The sequence below is a fragment of the Triticum dicoccoides genome, chromosome 2A (genome assembly GCF_002162155.2).
Source record: "Triticum dicoccoides isolate Atlit2015 ecotype Zavitan chromosome 2A, WEW_v2.0, whole genome shotgun sequence".
Lineage (NCBI taxonomy): Eukaryota > Viridiplantae > Streptophyta > Magnoliopsida > Poales > Poaceae > Triticum > Triticum dicoccoides.
The window spans coordinates 222,074,523-222,094,115 of record NC_041382.1 but is presented as its reverse complement, the minus strand read 5'-3'; positions in this window follow the sequence as shown (position 1 = coordinate 222,094,115).

Sequence of the window (19,593 nt, the reverse complement as noted above, 5' to 3'; positions counted from 1 at the left end):
AGCAAGTTGAGGCCAGCGCCGCCGTCGATGAGGGTCTTGGTGACGGCCACGTTGCAGATGGTGGGCGTGCAGAGCATCGGAAGCATGCCCGAGCCGGTAGTGGTGACGGGGTGGCCTTCTGAGCTGAAGGTGAGGTCAGCCTCAGGCGCAGCCCAGCTCGGCGGAGCCCCCGAGCGCTTGGAAGCGGCACCAAGCTGGCGGAGGAACGACTTGATGTGGAGATCTAAAGGCGGTGCCTGTGAGCCGCCTAGCAGGGCCGCGACCGCGTGGTGCGCCGGTGCCGCGTAGTGTGCAGTGAAGAGGTCACACAGCTCCTGCCAAGACGCCACCATGGATCCGGGAAGGTTGAGTAGCTAGGCGCGCAGCTCTCCGGCGAGGGCCATGGGAAGCCAGTTGGCCATGACCTTGTCATCACCCCTGGCCTCGAGGACGGCCTCCTTGTATGTCAGCAGGAAAGGTGACGGGTCCGCTGTGCCGTCATAGCACGGCGGCTTCTCCGGCTTGAACTTGGGTGGCCACCGCACCCGCCGCAGGGCGGGGGCCAGGGCTCGGAGCCCTCTGGCCCCGTCGTTGACGCTGGTCGTCGGAGTTGGTGGCAGGGCGCCTGCCATGTGGGCGAAGCGCGGCAAAGACGGAGCGCATATCAACGGAAGAGAAGCTACGGCGCACCCCCTACCAAGCGCGCCAAATGTCGGATCATGGGTTCCGGCAAAACCCTCAAGGTTAGAACACTGGGGTGCACGCGAAGGTTTTCTCCTTATCAATCCACGCCCTAACTCTCTAAGATCTCGTGGACGAACTTGACGAACTCACAAGACAAAGACATAAGATTTATACTGGTTCGGGCCATCATTGTGGTGTAATACCATACTCTAGTGTGGTGGTGGTGGATTGCCTCTTGGGCTGATGATGAACAGTACAAGGGGAAGAACAACCTCCTGAGGTTGAGGTGTTCTTGTGCTTGGTGAACTTGTGTGGGTGAGATGCCTCTGAATGAGCTCTTTCTCTCCTCTTTTCCTCTCGTTTTCCCCTCCCCTACTGTGGTGGCTAGTTCTCCTTATATAGGCCCTGGTCCTCTCCCCAAATATTGAGCGGGAAGGGAGCCAACAACGTACAATTTGAAAGGGGACAGCTAGTACAGCTTATCCTAACAAAAGTAGTCTCCGCCTGTAAAAGGCTCTGGTGGTGACGTCGTCTTGGGCTTCATTGTGACCTCCATCTGGCCGTCCTGCTGTTCTTGGTCTCGTTGCACTAATATGGAAACCTTTGCTTGATGCCTCGATACTCCGTGCCTACGCTTGCCCCCTTGGCACCAAAGAGGAAGCAAGGACATTGCGCACGCTGGCGCCCGCCTGGTCTCGATCGTCATGGCTCACGTCACGAGGACCTCGCGAGGTTTGCCATGCCTTGATCTCTCTGCCACTTGTGAGCCTTCCTCGCGAGGCCACTCCTGAGGAGGTCTTGCGTCGCCCGCCTCGCGAGGCTTGGCCCCTCACGAGGGTCTTGAATACCTCGTCGATGAAGATGGGCCGTACAGACCTGCTAGATCAGCCACACCGTGGGCCACAGGCAGGCAAGTCTGGGGACCCCCGTTCCCAGAACACCGACACAATCCATGATAAATTCACCCCATGCTTATGAACAAAATAAAGCTTTTTACTAAACATATTGTTGATGCTATGATGAAAGCTTTAGAAGAAAAGTTGTAATTAGAAGTTTCACTTCATAGAAAATTACATGATGAATGTGAACCTACTATCGAAGTCAAGATTAAAAATTATGAGTGTTTTGCATTGTGTGACTAGGGTGCTAGTGTTTCTACAATCCCAAAATCTTTATGTGATGTGCTTGGTCTTACAGATATTGAAGAATGTTCTTTGAATTTTCACTTAGCAGATTCTACTATTAAAAAGCCTATGGGAAGAATTAATGATGTTCTTATTCTTGCAAAAAGGAATTATGTTCTGATAGATTTTATTATTGCTGATATTGATTGTAATCCGTCTTGCCCAATTATTGTTGGTAGACCATTTTCACACACAATTGGTGTCGTGATTGATATGAAAGAATGCTATATTAAGTTCCAATTCCACTAAGGAAGGGTATGGAACAGTTCCCTAGAACAAGAATTATGGCACCATATGAATCAATCATGAGGGCATCTTATGGATCTCGAAACAAAGATGACAAAACTTAGATCCTCGCTTTATGCCTAGCTAGGGGCGTGAAATGGTAGCGCTTATTGGGAGGCAACCCAATGAATAAAATTTATTTTTGCTTTTTGCTTTATGTTCTTGAGTGTTAGCACAATTATGCTACTGTTATGATTGTGTTTTTTGTCTTTTAGTTAGTGTTTGTGCCAAGTGAAGCCTTTAGGATCTTCTTGGGTGATAGTTGTTTGATCTTGCTGACAACAGAAACTTTTGCGCTCACGAAAATAATTCTAATTTTTAACCAGTGCATGCTAAAATACTAATTCTTCATGAAGAATATAAATATACAAATGTCACAGGTTTTCCTAATTTCTCAAGATTTAGGGAGTTACAAAAGTATTCGAAATATCCAGATTACTACAGACTGTTCAGTTTTTGACAGATTCTGTTTTCTTTGTGTTGTGTGCTTATTTTGACGATTCTATGGTTTTCTTTGATGAGTTTTTGCCATACAAAAGTTTGAATATAGTATATATAATGCAAGAATAAAATATGAATTGGTTTGCTACAGTACTTATACTAGTGATTTGTTTTCTTATACTAACGGATCACACGAATGTTTGTTGAGTTTTGTGTGATTGAAGTTTTCAAGTTTTGGGTTATCTTATGATGGATGAAGGAATAAGGAGTAAGAAGAGCCAAATCTTGGGTATTCCCATGTCACCCCAAGTTATTATCCAAAGAGAATCAAGAAACTAAGCTTGGGGATGCCCCGAGTGGCATCCCCTCTTTCTTCTAACGACCATCGGTATTTTACTCGAAGCTATATTTTTATTAGTCACATACTATGTGTTTTTCTTGGAGCGTATTGTATGATAAGATTCTTTGCTTGTTTTGCATTGTGTTTTAAGTCTTGATCCCTTTCTTGACACACCTATTTGAGAGAGCCAAAATTATGCCATGACTTGCTAGAATTGCTATCTATGTTTCACTTAAATTTTTGTGAGCTATGGATTTGCTCTAGTTCTTCATTTATGTCTTTTTGAGCATGGTGTGCTTTTGTATTTTTGAAGAAATTATCTTCTGCTTCACTTAGATTTATTTGAGAGTTAGTAAAATTTTCAAGAAATTCTCTCTTACTTCACCTAAATTAATTTGAGAGAAATAAATATTATGCTCATGATCTTCACTTATATTTGTTTGAGCTTATCAAAAGCAACACATGAAAATTAGTTACAAAGTGATAGATATCCAAGAAGGATATAATAAATACTTTCATGAAGATCATTGGACAAAATAAACTTTTTCCTTGTAATAGTTTTGAGATATGATGATGTGATATGTGAGTCATGTTGATGAGTAATTATGCTTTAGTAAGCATATTGGTGTTAAGGTTTGTGATTAATTCCCTATGCAAGCACGAAAGTCAATAGTCATGCAATGAGATTACATCCCACTTCTGGTGCATTATTCGGTGTTAATTATGCTTAATGCTCGCTAATGAGATTATTCGTTTGTTGGTTGGTCTCTTCCCAATATTTTGCTAGCCTTCATTTTGCACTAGGTATGATCACTACTCGTGCATCCAAAATCCTTTAAACTAGTTTTACCACATGAGTCCACTATACCTACATATATGCGGTATTCCTTTTCTGTTCTAAGCAAATTTGTATGTGCCATCTCTAATATTTAAAATAAATTTCTCTTTTGTGTGCTCGTACCGCTCGCGAGGCGGTGAAGGGTGGCTAATATTTTCCATGCTAGATGTGTTATTCTCACGATGAGTGTTTATTCACTTGTCATTGCACGAGAGTAAGGCAAAGGTATTAGGGATGCCCAGTCTGGAAATGAAAAATGAATTTACTTTATGTTGTCAAATAATAAATTCCTTGGGAAGTGTTGGTATGGAAGGCACCCGTGGATACGGTTAGCCACGGAAAGTGAAAGTATGGTGGAAAAAGGAATAAACTTTAATTTCTGTTTGGGAGCTGCCTATGATATATCTAGCATGGAAAGTGTTGGGAACTCTAAGTCGTTTTCGTTGGTGGGAAAAGTTTGCCTCTCAAAATGTTTTTATCTCTCAATTTCCGCTTTGAGCTCTCGCACCACAACAAATCCCTACTTCCCTCTGCGAAGGGCCTTTCTTTTACTTTATGGAATTTTTATTTTTAATTTGAGTCTCCACCTTCTCTTATAAAGCACCAACTAGGAGGCACTATGATCATACTTGAGCATTGGGAGTAGTTAATATGCGAGTGTGTTTCATGAATGGATCAATGATTGAGCATGATGGGCCAAGGATAACTTATTTTAGCGTTGATATTTTTAAAGACATGGTTGCTTGTTGGTATGCTTGAGTATTCAAGTTATCATGTCAAAACTAGACTATTTCTCTGAACAATATAAAAGTCCAAATGTCCATGCTAAAATAAAAGAATATGAGATGACATGTTAGGCAACATTCCACATCAAAAATTCTGTTTTTATCATTTACCTACTCGAGGACGAGCAGGAATTAAGCTTGGGGATGCTGATACGTCTCCAATGTATATATAATTTTTGATTGTTCCATGCTATTATATTATCATTCTTGAATGTTTTATAATCATTTTATAGTCCTTTTATATCATTTTTTGGTACTAACCTATTGACATAGTGCCAAGTGCCAGTTGCTGTTTTCTGCATGTTTTTTACATTGCAAGAAATCAATACCAAACGGAGTCCAAATGTAGCGGAAATTTTTGTGGAATTTTTTTGGACCAAAAGACATCCAGTGGGCCGAAGAAGCACCCGGGGGCTGCTCTGAGGGGAGCACAACCCACCAGGGCACGTCTGGAGGCCCAGGCGCGCCCTGGTGGGTTGAGCCCACCTCGGGTGCCCTCGGACCGCCTCTTTACTCTATAAATACCTCAATAATCCAGAAACTCTATGGGAGTCGACGAAAATCAATTCCAGGTGCTGTAGAGTCCAGAACTACCAGATCCAATGTAGACACCATCACGGAGGGGTTCACCACTTCCATTGGTGCCTCTCTGATGACGCGTGAGTAGTTCTTTGTAGACCTTTGGGTCCTTAGTTAGTAGCTAGATGGCTTACTCTCTCTCTCTTTTGATTCTCAATACATTGATTTCTTGGAGATCCATATGATGTAACTCTTTTTGCGGTGTGTTTGTTGGGATCGAATGAACTTTGAGTTTATGATCAGATCTATCTTTTTATCCATGAAAGTTATTTGTGTTTCTTTGATCTCTTATATGCATGATTTCTTATAGCCTCATATTTCTTCTCTGATATTTGGGTTTTGTTTGGCCAACTTGATCTATTTATCTTGCAATGGTAAGAGGTGCTTTGTAGTGGGTTCGATCTTACTGTGCTTGATCCCAGTGATAGAAGGGGACCCGACCCGTATGTATCGTTGCTACTAAGGATAAACTGATGGGGTCTATTTCTACATAAATAGATCTTGTCTACATCATGTCATCGTTCTTATTGCATTACTCCGTTTCTCCATGAACTTAATACACTAGATGCATGTTGGATAGCAGTCGATGTGTGGAGTAATAGTAGTAGATGCAGGCAGGAGTCGGTCTACTAATCTTGGACGTGATGCTTATATAATGATCATTGCCTGGATATCGTCATAATTATTTGAAGTTCTATCAATTGCCCAACATTAATTTGTTTACCCACCTTTTGCTATTTTTCTCGAGAGAAGCCACTAGTGAAATCTACGGCCACCGGGTCTCTTTCTCATATTATTTGCCTTTGCGATCTATTTTCCTTTGCTTTTATTTGCAGATCTATTAAACCAAAAATACCTTGCTACAATTTATTCTTATTTATTTTATCTCACATTCCCGCGATCCAATCTATCATATTTTTCTCACGTCCGTTTGCCAATTTCTGGCGCTGCTACCCGAAAGGGATTGACAACCCCTTTTACACGTCGGGTTGCGAGCATTTGTTATTTGTTTGCAGGTGCTGTCTACGTAGTGTTGCTTGGTTCTCCTACTAGTTTGATAACCCTGGTTTCATCACTGAGGGAAATACCTACCACCATTGTGCTGCATCATCCCTTCCTCTTTGGGGAAATATCGACGTAGCTTCAAGCCGCATTAGGATGTAAATGGCAGGACGGCAGGTCCCACTTTGGCTACCAGCCTCAATAGCCAACAGTTGCGAAGGCTATGAGTTTGGCAAGAGTTAAGAAGAATAACATGGATTGGACTTGACTTATGCAAAAAGCTGTCCAGGGTTGTCCTGGTGTGACCGAAGGGTTTCTTCTTCTTCCGAGGTCGTTCGCCCTGGGAGTTCCATTTCTAGGGCTCATGCCAAGGTACTGATTCATGATGTCTTGGGTAATCTTCATAGATTGAATATGTGTTTTCCTCGATGAGCCATACGTCTTCAATGGAGTAGAATCGAGACACTAGTTCGGATAACTCTGGGAGCGTTTGGACGCAACGACGAGCAAGGGCATTCAAGATGCCTTTATCCTTGCATCCACATTCGAAAGAAGTAATTATGTTAGAGTCCAGGTAATCTGCTATCTTGTTATTGATAGACAAGAATCTAGCCTAGTATTGCCTAATTGATTCGTCGGGGAGTTGCTGCACATAGGCCAGATCCCAGATGTCGGGTGGACCGAAATTAGCGGGGCGATACTCTATGTGGGGAGTGAACGGATGAGTTCTGATCTCTAAAGATCAGGAGTTCGAAACCCTGTTCTTCTCATCCGATGTCGGATTCATGGCCGTCGGGTCGGCCGAACTAGTCTAGAGGCCGGCCTCCTCGACCGCTTCTTGTAGGCCGCTGTCTGACTCGCTTTCTAGGAATTATCTCGGCCCCTCATCCTTGGGGGAGTTCCCTGCGGGAACTAGAGATGCGTCATGCTTCGCCTCAAATTTACATGAAGGCGTTTTGGTGACTAAAACTTTGGGCGTGCAAGTGATCCCTACAAGTTCGGGGCCATTGACCGGCGATCCCATCGATCTTTTCATCGATCGCACAACGGAACTCTCAATGAAAGCACCAATGTCGGTGTCAAAACCGGCAGACCTCGGGGTAGGGGGTCCCGAGCTATGGATCTCAGATCGAGGGTAACACGAACGAAGGAGACGATCTTTACCCAGGTTCGGGCCCTCTTGATGGAGGTAAAATCCTATATCCTACACTTGTTTCTATTGATGAAGATGTATCAAGTACAGAGTTGATCTACCTTGAGATCGTAATGTGTAGTCTAACTATAGGGCTAGGTGAATGATTTTTCGTTGATGTCCCCTCTATAGGCTAAATCCTATGGCTTATATACATGCTAGGGAGGTAATCTAGGGTTACAAGGTCGGTGTCTTGGAGCAAGGCGGTGGCAAAAATCTTGGAGTATATGTCAAGTCTTCAGTGGAGGTAGTCTTGATCACGCCTCCTGTGTAGGCCTCTAGAGTCCATCTTGATCACAAATGAGGGCCCGTCGACCCAACTCAAGGATCATGGTACGACTAGGTTAGCACTCCCTAATCCAGGACACCGTCACTATCCATTGCCTAACAGTCAAGGCTCATTAATGTGAGACTTTCTTATACTTTTTCCTTCCCTTACTAACCCCAATCATCATTCTCCTTGGCATCTAAAGTGCTAAGTCCTTGGCTCAGGCTCAAGTATTACACAAGAGTTGAAGAAGCTGAAGCAAGAAAAGTATAATTCAATTGCTTGGCTTGATATTAGGTTTGTTCATGATTTGATATCTTCATGGTAGGAAGACTGAGCATGCCATGTTTTTCACGATTAAGTGTGTAGGTATCACATTCTTTAGCATCTTATTTTGAAAGACAATGATTGTTTACTAGTATGCTTATGTATTATTGCTTCAACATCAAATGGATAGATTGTTGCCTTAAATCACTCATGTCCCAATATTCATACCTCAGTTACATCGTTTGATCAAGTACATGTTATGTATCATTCAACATCAATAATTCTTTTGTTATCATTACCTACTTGAGGACGAGTAAGAACTAATCTTGGGGATGTTGATACGTCTCCAACATATCTATAATTTTTTATTGTTAAATGCTATTATATTATCACTTTCGTATATTGTATATGTCATTTTATAAATATTTAGTGCCCAATGCCAGTTCTTATTTTTTTCCCTTGTTTTTGGTTTTTGAGAAAACCCATACCTACAGAAGTCCAAACATAATGAAACTTTTTGATGTTTTTTTAACAATAAGATATCCTAGAAGATTTGGGGGAGGACGAGAAGGCCCATAATCCAGGGGGCGCGCCACCCTAACTTGTGTGCCCCTCGTAGCTCCGTTTGCCCTAATTCTTGGCCTATAAATTCTCATATATTCTAAAGCCCTCAAAGCGAGACCCGAAACAATTTTATCACCGCAGCAAGCCTCTATTCTCCTGCGATCCCATCTGGAGACCTACTCGGGTACTCTACCGAAGGGTGGAATCATTATGGAATCCATCTTCATCATCCTTGTTGCCTCCATGTGTTGGGGAACATAGTAATTTCAAAAAAATTCCTATGCACACGCAAGATCATGGTGATGCATAGCAACGAGAGGGAAGATTATTGTCTGCGTACCCTCGTAGACCTTAAGTGGAAGCGTTATGAGAACGCGGTTGATGTAGTCATACGTCTTCACGATCCGACCGATCCAAGTAACAGACGTACGATACCTCCGAGTTCAGCACACATTCAGCTCGGTGACGTCCCACGTACTCCGATCCAGCATAGCTTCGAGAGAGAGTTCCGTCATCACGATGGCGTGATGACAGTGATGATGATGCTACCGATGCAGGGCTTCCCCTAAGCACCGCTACAATATGACCGAGGTGGATTATGGTGGAGCGGGGCACCACACACGGCTAAAAGATCAACTGATGAACTTGCGTGTACTATGGTGCCCCCTTGCCCCCGTATATAAAGGAGTGGAGAAGGGGGAGAGGCCGGCCCTCCTAGGCGCGCCCCAAGGGGAGTCCTACTCCCACCGGGAGTAGGATTCCCCCCTTCCATGTAGTAGGAGTAAGAGAGAAGGAAAGGGAAAAGCGAAGAGAAGGAAGGAGGGGGCGCGGGCCCTCCCCCTAGTCCAATTCGGACTAACCTTGGGGGGCATGCAGCCTCCCCTCTCTCTTTCCCCTAAAGCCCAATAAGGCCCATATACTCCCCGACGAATTCCTGTAACTCTCCAGTACTCCGAAAAATACCTGAATCACTCGGAACCTTTCCGATGTCCGAATATAGTCGTCCACTATATCGATCTTTATGTCTCGACCATTTCGAGACTCCTCGTCATGTCCCCGATCTCATCTGGGACTCCGAACTACCTTCAGTACATCAAAACACATAAACTCATATTACCGATCGTCACCGAACGTTAAGCGTGCGGACCCTACGGGTTCGAGAACTATGTAGACATGACCGAGACTCGTCTCCGGTCAATAACCAATAGCAGAACCTGGATCATCATATTGGCTCCTACATATTCTACGAAGATCTTTATCGGTCAAACCGCATAACAACATATGTTGTTCCCTTTGTCATCGGTATGTTACTTGCCCGAGATTCGATCGTCGGTATCTCAATACTTAGATCAATCTCGTTACCGGCAAGTCTCTTTACTCGTTTCCATAAAGCATCATCTCGCAACTAACTCATTAGTTGCATTGCTTGCAAGGCTTATAGTGATGTGCATTACCAAGAGGGCCCAGAGATACCTCTCCTACAATCGGAGTGCCAACTCAACAAGTACCATCGGGGACACCTGTAGAGCACCTTTGTAATCACCCAATTATGTTGTGATGTTTGGTAGCACACAAAGTGTTCCACCGGTATTCGGGAGTTGCATAATCTCATAGTCAGAGGAACATGTATAAGTCATGAAGAAAGCAGTAGCAACAAACTAAACGATCATCGTGCAAACTGACGGAATAGGTCAAGTCAATCACATCATTCTCTAATGATGTGACCCTGTTGATCAAATGACAACTCATGTCTATGGCTAGGAAACTTAACCATCTTTGATTCAACGAGCTAGTCAAGTAGAGGCATACTAGTGACACTCTGTTTGTCTATCTATTCACACATGTACTAAGTTTTTGGTTAATACAATTATAGCATGAATAATAAACATTTACCATGATATAAGGAAATAAATAATAGCTTTATTATTGCCTCTAGGGCATATTTCCTTCAGTCTCCCACTTGTACTAGAGTCAATAATCTAGTTCACATCTTTATGTGATTAGTTCACATCTCCATGTGACTAATACCCAAAGGGTTTACTAGAGTCAATAATCTAGTTCACATTGCTATGTGATTAACACCCAAAGAGTGATCATGTTTTGCTTGTGAGAGAAGTTTAGTCTATGGGTCTGCAACATTTAGATTCGTATGTATTTCGCAAATTTCTATGTCTACAATGCTCTGCACGGAGCTACTCTATCTAATTGCTCTCACTTTCAATATGTATCCTGATTGATACTTAGAGTCATCTAGATCAATGTAAAAAGCTTGCATCGGCGCAACTCTTTATGATGACCTCTTTTATCACCTCCATAACCGAGAAACATTTCCTTAGTCCTCTAAGGATAATTTTGACCGTTGTCCAGTGATCTACTCCTAGATCACTATTGTACTCCCTTTCTAGAATCATGCTAAGGTATATAATAGGACTGGTAAACAACATAGCATACTTTATAGAACCTATGACTGAGGCATAGGGAATGAATTTTCATTCTCACTACTAGGAAAAAGGCTATAGATAGGATTGACACTAATGGCGCACCAGGGAAGTAGTGCGCCACTACTATATACTAATGGCGCACCAGTTGGTGATGCGCCATTAGTGTGGAAGGCACTAATGGCGCACCAGAAAACAGGTGCGTCACTAGTGATAATTTTTTTGTTTTTAGATACATACTAATGGCGCATCCTATGTCTGGTGCGCCATTACTAGTTCTAACCAGTAATGGCGCACCAGACAAGGAGTGCGCCAGTACTGATTTTTTTTTTGCAAAACTACTAATGGCGCACCGCCTCACCATGCGCCATTAGTAGTTTAAACTACTAATTGCGCACCCTGTAAAAGTGTGCCATTAGTATATATATATATATATATATATATATACTTTTTACTTTTCTGCAAAACTACTAATGGCGCACCACCTGCAGGTGCGCCATTAGTAACCAAGGTTACTAATGGCGCATGTGCAGGTGGTGCGCCATTAGTAACCTAGGACCCCAACAAGATATTTTGGACAGCCCCACACCTACCCACTCACTTTCCCCACTTCATTCCCTCCACCTCCTTCTCCAAGCTTTCGGCTGCCTCCTCCTCCTCACCTCATTTCCACCATAGATTCATCAAAATTAAGTGGTGAAATTACCTTTTTTTGATAGGTAAGTAAGGGGAAAGCTATCTTCATGATGTAGATCTACTTTTTTTCTCCCTAGCTCGCTCCAACAACGTGCACATGCACTTTTTGTGGCCTAGCTAGATCTATGTATGTTTGTGGTGTTGCATGTGTTTGTGGTGTTGCATATATGTTTGTGTTTGCAGGTACTGGTATTTGAAATATGATAGTTGCCAATATTTTGCCGGAATGTTGATTCATTTCCGTTTCGGCGAGAATTTTGGCACTATGCATTCTTTTTGGTCCTATTTTTAGGGAAGGTCATGCCAAATTTTTTCTTGGTTCTAAAATATCGTTTTGCTCTACCCCGCAGGCGACCATGGTCCGCACGATGACCGAAGGCATCATGAATAGGTTTTTGAGCTCCACGAAGGCTGAGATGCTTCAAAAGAACGAGATGAAGATAAGATGTCCGTGTCGAAGATGCAAGCTGAAGAGCCTTATTGCGGACCCGGATTCCGGGCAGGTGCGGGACCACCTGCTCTTGCATGGTTTCATGGATGGCTATCGGTGGCAAGGTGATGAAGATGACTATGAAGTCGTCCATGGGGGCCGGGCAAGAAATGAGGAAGGGCAACAAGACAAGTACCACCGCGGCGAGGGCGGGCGAGAAGACGAAGAATCTCCAGGACATGATCACAACGGTGATGCTGTACACAGTCATCATGTAGAAGATCATGTCATACATGATGATGAGGAAGATCAAGACGAAGGGCATGATCATGAAGATGAAGATGCCGGAGCAGACGATGATGGAGGCTGGGTGCAGGACCCTCATATTCAAGAGCTGCTTCTCAAGCAGACGGATAACGCAAGACCTGCCGCCAGAGAGAAAGCCAAGCTGGATCAACTGGAGATAGACGCGGTTACTCCATTGTATGAAGGATGCAGGTCCGAGGATACCCGCCTGAAAGTAACGCTCATGGCTCTGGAGATGTAGGTAAAACACAAAATGACCGACGCATGCTTCGACAAGAACATGTCATTCTGGCACGAACGTCTTCCCAAGGGGAACAAGTGCCCGACCAGTTTCGAGGAGGTGAAGAAAATCGTGTGTCCTCTGGATTTACCGCACGTGAAATACCATGTGTGCATGAACAATTGCATCATTTATCGGGACGAGCACGCAGATTCTACCATATGTCCGGTGTGCGGCGTCACTCGATACAAGAAGAGGAAGAAAGCTCCTCGAAAATCGGTGTGGTACTTTCCGATCACTCCTCGTCCGTAGCGGTATTTTGCGGACCCTAAGGTAGCAAAGCTCCTGCGTTGGCACACGGATAGGGAGGAGAAGAAGCGGGAAGATGACGGAAATGATCCGGAGATAAAAAAAGACAAGATGTCGAGTCACCCTAAGGATGCGAGCCAGTGGCAAGCGTTGAACTTCGAATACCCAGAATTTGGGAAGGATCTACGAACATCGTGCTGGGCGCGAGCACCGAAGGAGTCAATCCGTTTGGCAGCCAGAGAAGCACACATAGCACATGGCCTATGTTTGTGTGGATGTACAACCTTCCCCCTGGTTGTGCATGAAGAGGAAGTACATTCACATGAGTATGCTAATTGAAGGGCCGAAACAACCAGGGAACGACATCAATCTGTATCTGGGGCTGCTGAAAGAGGAGCTAGACACGCTGTGGAAAATGCCAGCCAATACGTGGGACGCCACAGAGAAAGAATATTTCCCTATGAGAGCCGCACTGCTCACGACGGTGCACGACTATCTCGGTTACGGATATCTCGCGGGGCAGGTAGTCCACGGATTTTCTGGATGCGTAAGGTGCATGGATGACACAACGTATCGCCAGCTAGATAGAGATCCCGGATCTTCAAAAATCGTGTTCATGGGACATCGAAGGTGGCTTCGTGACGATGACCCGTGGAGGAAACGCAAGGATCTGTTCGATGGTGAAACCGAACCCCAAAACTCCCGCGTACGAGGAGTGGTGAGGAAATAGACGAGGTGTTGAAAAATTGGAAAGATTGCCCACTGCCGGGAAAGAAGCAAAAGGCGCTAGATCCGGGAAAGAAGCGAAAGGCGCCAGAGCCGCTACTGAAGGTATGGAAAACGAGGTCTGTTTTCTGGGACTTGCCGTACTGGAAGATCCACCGTGTGCCTCACAGCCTTGATGCCATGCATATCACGAAGAACGTGTGCGAGAGTCTGCTTGGTACCCTGTTCAACATGCCAGAGAGGACCAAAGATGGGCCGAAAGCAAGGGCAGACTTGAAATCAATGGGCATCAGGCAGGAGCTTCACGCTAATGATGATGATGATGATGATGATGATGAGGTGAAGCAGGACACAGAAACTCGTCGCAAAGGCAAAAAGGCCAAGAAGACCGGAAGTGACTACCCTCCAGCGTGCTTCACTCTAAGTCAGGAGGAGATTGAGAAGTTTTTCACCTGCCTTGTAGGAGTAAAACTTCCTTACGGTTACGCGGGGAAGATAAGCAGATACCTAGACCCAGCGAAGCAGAAGTTCAGCGGGATGAAGTCTCACAACTGTCACGTGCTGATGACACAGATACTTCCAGTTGCAATCCGTGGGATCATGGACGCGCACGTCCGTGAACGCTATTTGGCATATGCAACTTTTTCGACGTCATCTCTCGGAAGTCGATTGGCGTGAGGCAACTCAGAAGGCTACATGAAGAGATCGTGGTGATACTATGCGAGCTTGAGATGTACTTCCTGCCTGCATTCTTTGACGTTATGGTGCATCTACTGGTCCATATCGTGGAGGATATCATCCAACTCGGGCCGACGTTCCTGCACAACATGATGCCGTTCGAAAGGATGAATGGTGTCATCAAAGGATACGTTCGCAACATGTCACGTCCAGAGGGAAGTATAGCTAGGGGCTTTCTGACCGAAGAGTGCATCTCCTACTGCATGAATTATCTAGGCATCGAGAACCCCGTTGGTCTGCCCGTCAACAGGCACCTTGGCAGGCTTGCTGGATGGGGTCACCGTGAGGGTCGCCGCGAAATGCATGTCGACTTCGAGGGTCGACTTGCCGACTTTGAAAGAGCAAACCTAGTCGCACTACAGCACATAGACGTGGTCGATCCTTGGGTGGTAGAACACAAAACCTTTATTGAGAAGACGTACAATGACCGAGGCCAACAGAGGATAGACGGAGATATAATCAAAGAGCACAACTCATGTTTCACGCGTTGGTTCAAGTAGAAGCTTCTGTCGTACCCTTTACATGAGGATTCTTCCATGGAAGAACAACTCATATTCGCCTTGTCACAGGGCGTCGAGCACAACCTGATGACCTATGAGGCGTACGATATCAATGGCTACACATTCTACACCGAGAACAAGGACATGAAGAGTGATGGTTATCAGAACTACGGGGTAACGATTGAATCCTACACCGGTAACAACAAGGACAGATACTACGGAAGGATCGAGGAGATCTGGGAGCTGAGCTACGCTGGAGAGAAGGTCCCGATGTTCCGTGTCAGATGGGCCAAGAGCGTCCTAAAAGAAGACCGGTATTTCACCACCATGGTTATACCCGAAGCCAAATCCAAGACCACGGGCGCAAACGTCACTGCGAAAAATGAGCCGTGGGTACTGGCTTCCCAAGTGGACCAATGCTTCTACATTACCGACCCGTCAAAGCCCAGTCGTGTTGTCGTGAGGAGAGGCAAAAGGAAGATCATCGGAATGGATGGAGTAGCCAATGAGCAAGGCTTCGACAAGTACGGCGACCCAAAGATCGAACATGACGACGACAATGAAGTAGCAGCACACACCACAAGAAGTAGCAGGACCACCCTACCTAAAGGACGTCCGTTCCACAAAAGAACTCCATTTGCGAAAAAGAAGGGCAAGAAGATTGTGAACAGATAGCTAGCTAAGATCGATTGTATTTAAATCGTAGTCTTCATTTCTCGATTGTATTTCATGGGCACTTTTTGATATCATGAATATTTTTAAATTTCACGGGCACTTTTTGAATTCATGAGGACACTCGATCTTGATCCCACTCCACCGCCGCCGACGAGCACCCGGCCCACCGCACTCTCCCCCGCTCCACCACCGCCGCCGATGATATTTTCAAGTAACAAATTTGAATATATTTTTAAAAAAATTATTACTATTTTTATAAAAAAATATTACTCTTATGATTTAAACAAGTTTGAACATATTTAAACACAAATAAATATCAAACAGCATTTAAAATGCAAAAAAATAATATTGCGGAGCCTGGGAATCGAACCCAGGAGCTCCTGGTGTGTGTGCTGCGTGCTGACCAGTCAGGCTAGTGGGCAGGTTCTGATGTGGATTGGGTTAGGTGCAATATAACCTGTGGTCGAACTGTAATAAAAAAAATTCTAATGGCGCACCGCTGCGGGGTGCGCCATTGCTATCTAAAAAAAAGATTTCTAATGGCGCACCACTGCGGGGTGCGCCATTGCTATCTAAAAAAAGATTTCTAATGGCGCACCGAGGTGTGGTGTGCCATTAGTAAGCTTCCCCCTAGCTATCTCCCTCTCCCTCGCCAGATCGATCGACCCACCCCCAACCCTCTCTCCCTCGCCACCAGATCAATCAACCCACCCCCAACCCAACCCCAGAAGCGAGCGAGCGACCGCCTAGGGTTTTGACCGCCGCCGTCCGCCGCGCCTCATCCTCCCGTCCGTCGCCTTCGCTGCTCCGTCGCCCCGTCGCCCTCGCCGCCCCGTCGCCCTCGCCGCTCCGTCGCCCCGTCGCCCTCGCCACTCCGTTGCCCCGTCGCACTCGCCGATCTGCCCCAACCAAGGTGCTCCCTCCCTCCGCTTCTCCTCTCCCCGCCCACTCCAAGGTTGCTCTATAGTGCTCGTGCTAGGCATTTTATCCAATCAGCAATAAATCTTTTTTTACGGGACCAATCAGCAATAAATCAATGGAGATGTGCCCTCAGTTTGCTGCCGCACATTTTCGTGTTTGGTGTACTGCACATTGTTTTAATTATCTTGAATAATCAACCAAATAGATGCCCTGCAAATACATTTTAGATTAGTGGTTTCATGTCTTGGTGTCATTGTTCTTTGTATGTCCCTGTGAAATTGGACATGGCTTGCTGTGTTCTACTTACTACTGAATCAGATGTTATTCCAATTCAATCAATTAGGAATAGACATGTTCATATTTTTTCAGTTTAATATATTTGGTAGCAGTCACATCATTATGTGATTGAGCTATAGGGCAGTCGGGAGTGCTAATCTTCACATCCTAGAGGGATACTGAGGTTTTGTTCTCATAGTAAGGTTTGGAGTAGGACCGCAGGATTTTTTTTGAAATGGTTTAATTTTTTTCGAAACGGGGACTGCATGATATTGATCAGTGACGAAACTAGTCTTAATTAGTAACACGGGATCGAATTTACACATTGTATTATTTTTTTTGAATTATTTCTTCATGCAATCAAGCAGTAATCATGGAAACTAGAATTCTGGAGCTTAACTTATCCTGCTTTTGGTGTCATATGCTTTGATAATGGACTAACAAATTGGGCTCACTATCCTCCTGTTCATTCAGTAGCCATATTTTTATTTAGTCTGACTATATATAAAGAACCAGCTATGTATATCTCTGTTCCAGTAGTTATGACAAATGCTGCATATAAAGAAGTGTTTAAAGTAAAGTGTCAAGATAATCCGGAAGGGAAACTTTCATCTTATTAGTGTATGTTTCAAAAAGAGTTGCAGTGCATTTTTGTGATCTTTGGGAACACATTTATTGAGTTGTTTTGATGGACATTAACATTTTTTATGGACAGTGGGTCATATATTGTATAAAAATATATTGAACTATTGACCAGAAACACTGAAGTCGGAGATTACAAGACTGCTTTTGTAGTTTCTAAAGAGATGAAATCTGCACATTTGTATGCTGTCCTGACTAGCTCGTTTCTCTATGTTGGATTGGAAGGGTGGCTCAGATGCAAATATGTTGGATTGGGAGACACCACTGCTACTTGAGGCCCTTGAGAGGCCTTTCGTGTCGTGATGATTTTGCAGGTACCCCGAGAGGCCCTTGAGTTTGCTAGAATGTCGATTAACTTCCGTTCCGGCAAATTCGGGTACTCCATATGTCCTATTTTCAGCAAAGGTCATGCTGAAATTTTCCGTGAATTTTAGCATGACTTTGCTAAAAATTGGACATATGAGGTACTTGCTACTAATGCTTGGGCCGGGGTATCTTAGTACTTAATTAAGTAGGATCAACTGCGCCTTTATTCTTGCTGCATTAAACCATAGGTGGCAATAGAGCCAAGTGATTAGGCCCAACTTAGAAATTCTCCTCAGCATCGATAAATCCTAGATGATAAACCCAACATAGGTGGCAATAGAGCCAACTGATTAGTGCCAAGTGATTAGGTCCAACCTAGGGTGCCTCGGCATCGATAAACCCTAAATGATGAAAACTTAGCATTTAGGGTGCCTCGGCGTCGACAAACCCTAAATGATGAAACCTTGGCTTTTAGGGTGCCTCGGTGTCGATGAGAACCTAAATGATGTACGCTTAGGCTTTTAGGGTGCCTCGGCGTCGAAAAACCCTAAATGATAAAAGCTTAGCTTTTAGGATGCCTCGGTGTCGACAAACCCTAAATGATGAGACCATGATCTTGTTCCTTAACAATAACCAACTTTTTGACCAAACTTTTTTCCTATTTAGAGCGAAACATGGCCCACAACGATGAGGCCGGCGGTTCGGGCGGCAAGCAATTCTGGGAGCTGTCCCAGGAGTTGGAGGAAGAACCTCACCGCTATGAGGACGCCGCGGAAGACACCGATCCTGACTACACAACCCCTAGTGGCGTCGGGGATGACACCACTGATGATGGCGCCGCGGATGCCACCACTGATGATGGCGGCGCACGCACAGATGGCAGCCAACCGAAGAGGCAACGGAAGGACCAGCGCCCGAACGTGCTCGGCACCGTCAGGGAGGAATTTACTGAAGTGAACTCCGACGGGCATCCGACGGCGCCCAAACACGTAGTCAAGTGGTACTCGATTCAGCTCGGGTGCATTCTCCGGAGCACCGCCTCGATCAACACCGAGAACCTAAGGCATACGGACCGAGGGAATTTGCACAGCCTCCTCTTCACGAAGGTGCACGAACGATACAAGTTCCCTGCTGAGTTCGCAAACACATGCCTCTCGGGTAATAAGGTGAACAGTGCCGCCCTCACGACGATGAGCACGGCCCTGTCAACTTGGAAAAGCACGGTGAAGGCAATGATTGACAAAGGTGATAGTTATGAGAAGATCAAGGCGAAATATCCTTTGATGAGCGAAGATGACTACAAGGAGTTCAAGATCAAGTGCGAGAGCCCCGCAACCACCGAATCAAGTAAGTGGGGGAAAGAAATGCGGCAGTTGAACATAGGGGTCCACCAACTCGGTCCCGGTGGTTACAGAGTGGCGGAGCCTGTATGGGACAAGGAGGACGCGGAGCGTGCCGAGCAAGGCCTACCGCCCCGCTTCGAGAAATACAGTGACAAGCAGACCAGGAACTTTCTCAGGGCCCGGTACAAGGAGGACCCGGTAAGAAAGGAGCTTACCACGGATCCGAAGACCAAGGAGCTTGAGCTTGTTCTGGTAAGGAGTACACCCCCGCGTAACTAGCTCCATATGGTTGCATTCTAATTAATCCCCAATATTTCTAAGTGGTTAACATTCCTTCTGCAGGACAAAGAAAGTAGTAGCGCGGGGTCGTCTCAGAGCTCCCCTTTCGACACCCCTTTGAATAGGGCGTTGAACGTAATGAAAAACAAGGATAAGCTCAGTAAGACAACGTCAGCTGGTCATGTGGCCGGCAAAGGCTTGTCCACAAAATGGTCGTCATACTATACCGCTGGTGGGCGAAAGGAGAAAAAGACCAGCTCGGAAAGCCAGTCGCGCGAGGTTGAAGCACTCAAGGCGCAAGTGGCGCGGATTCCGGAGATGGTCCAAGAGCAAGTGCAACAACAACTGGGATCGACGCTCACCGGCATTATGGCTACCTT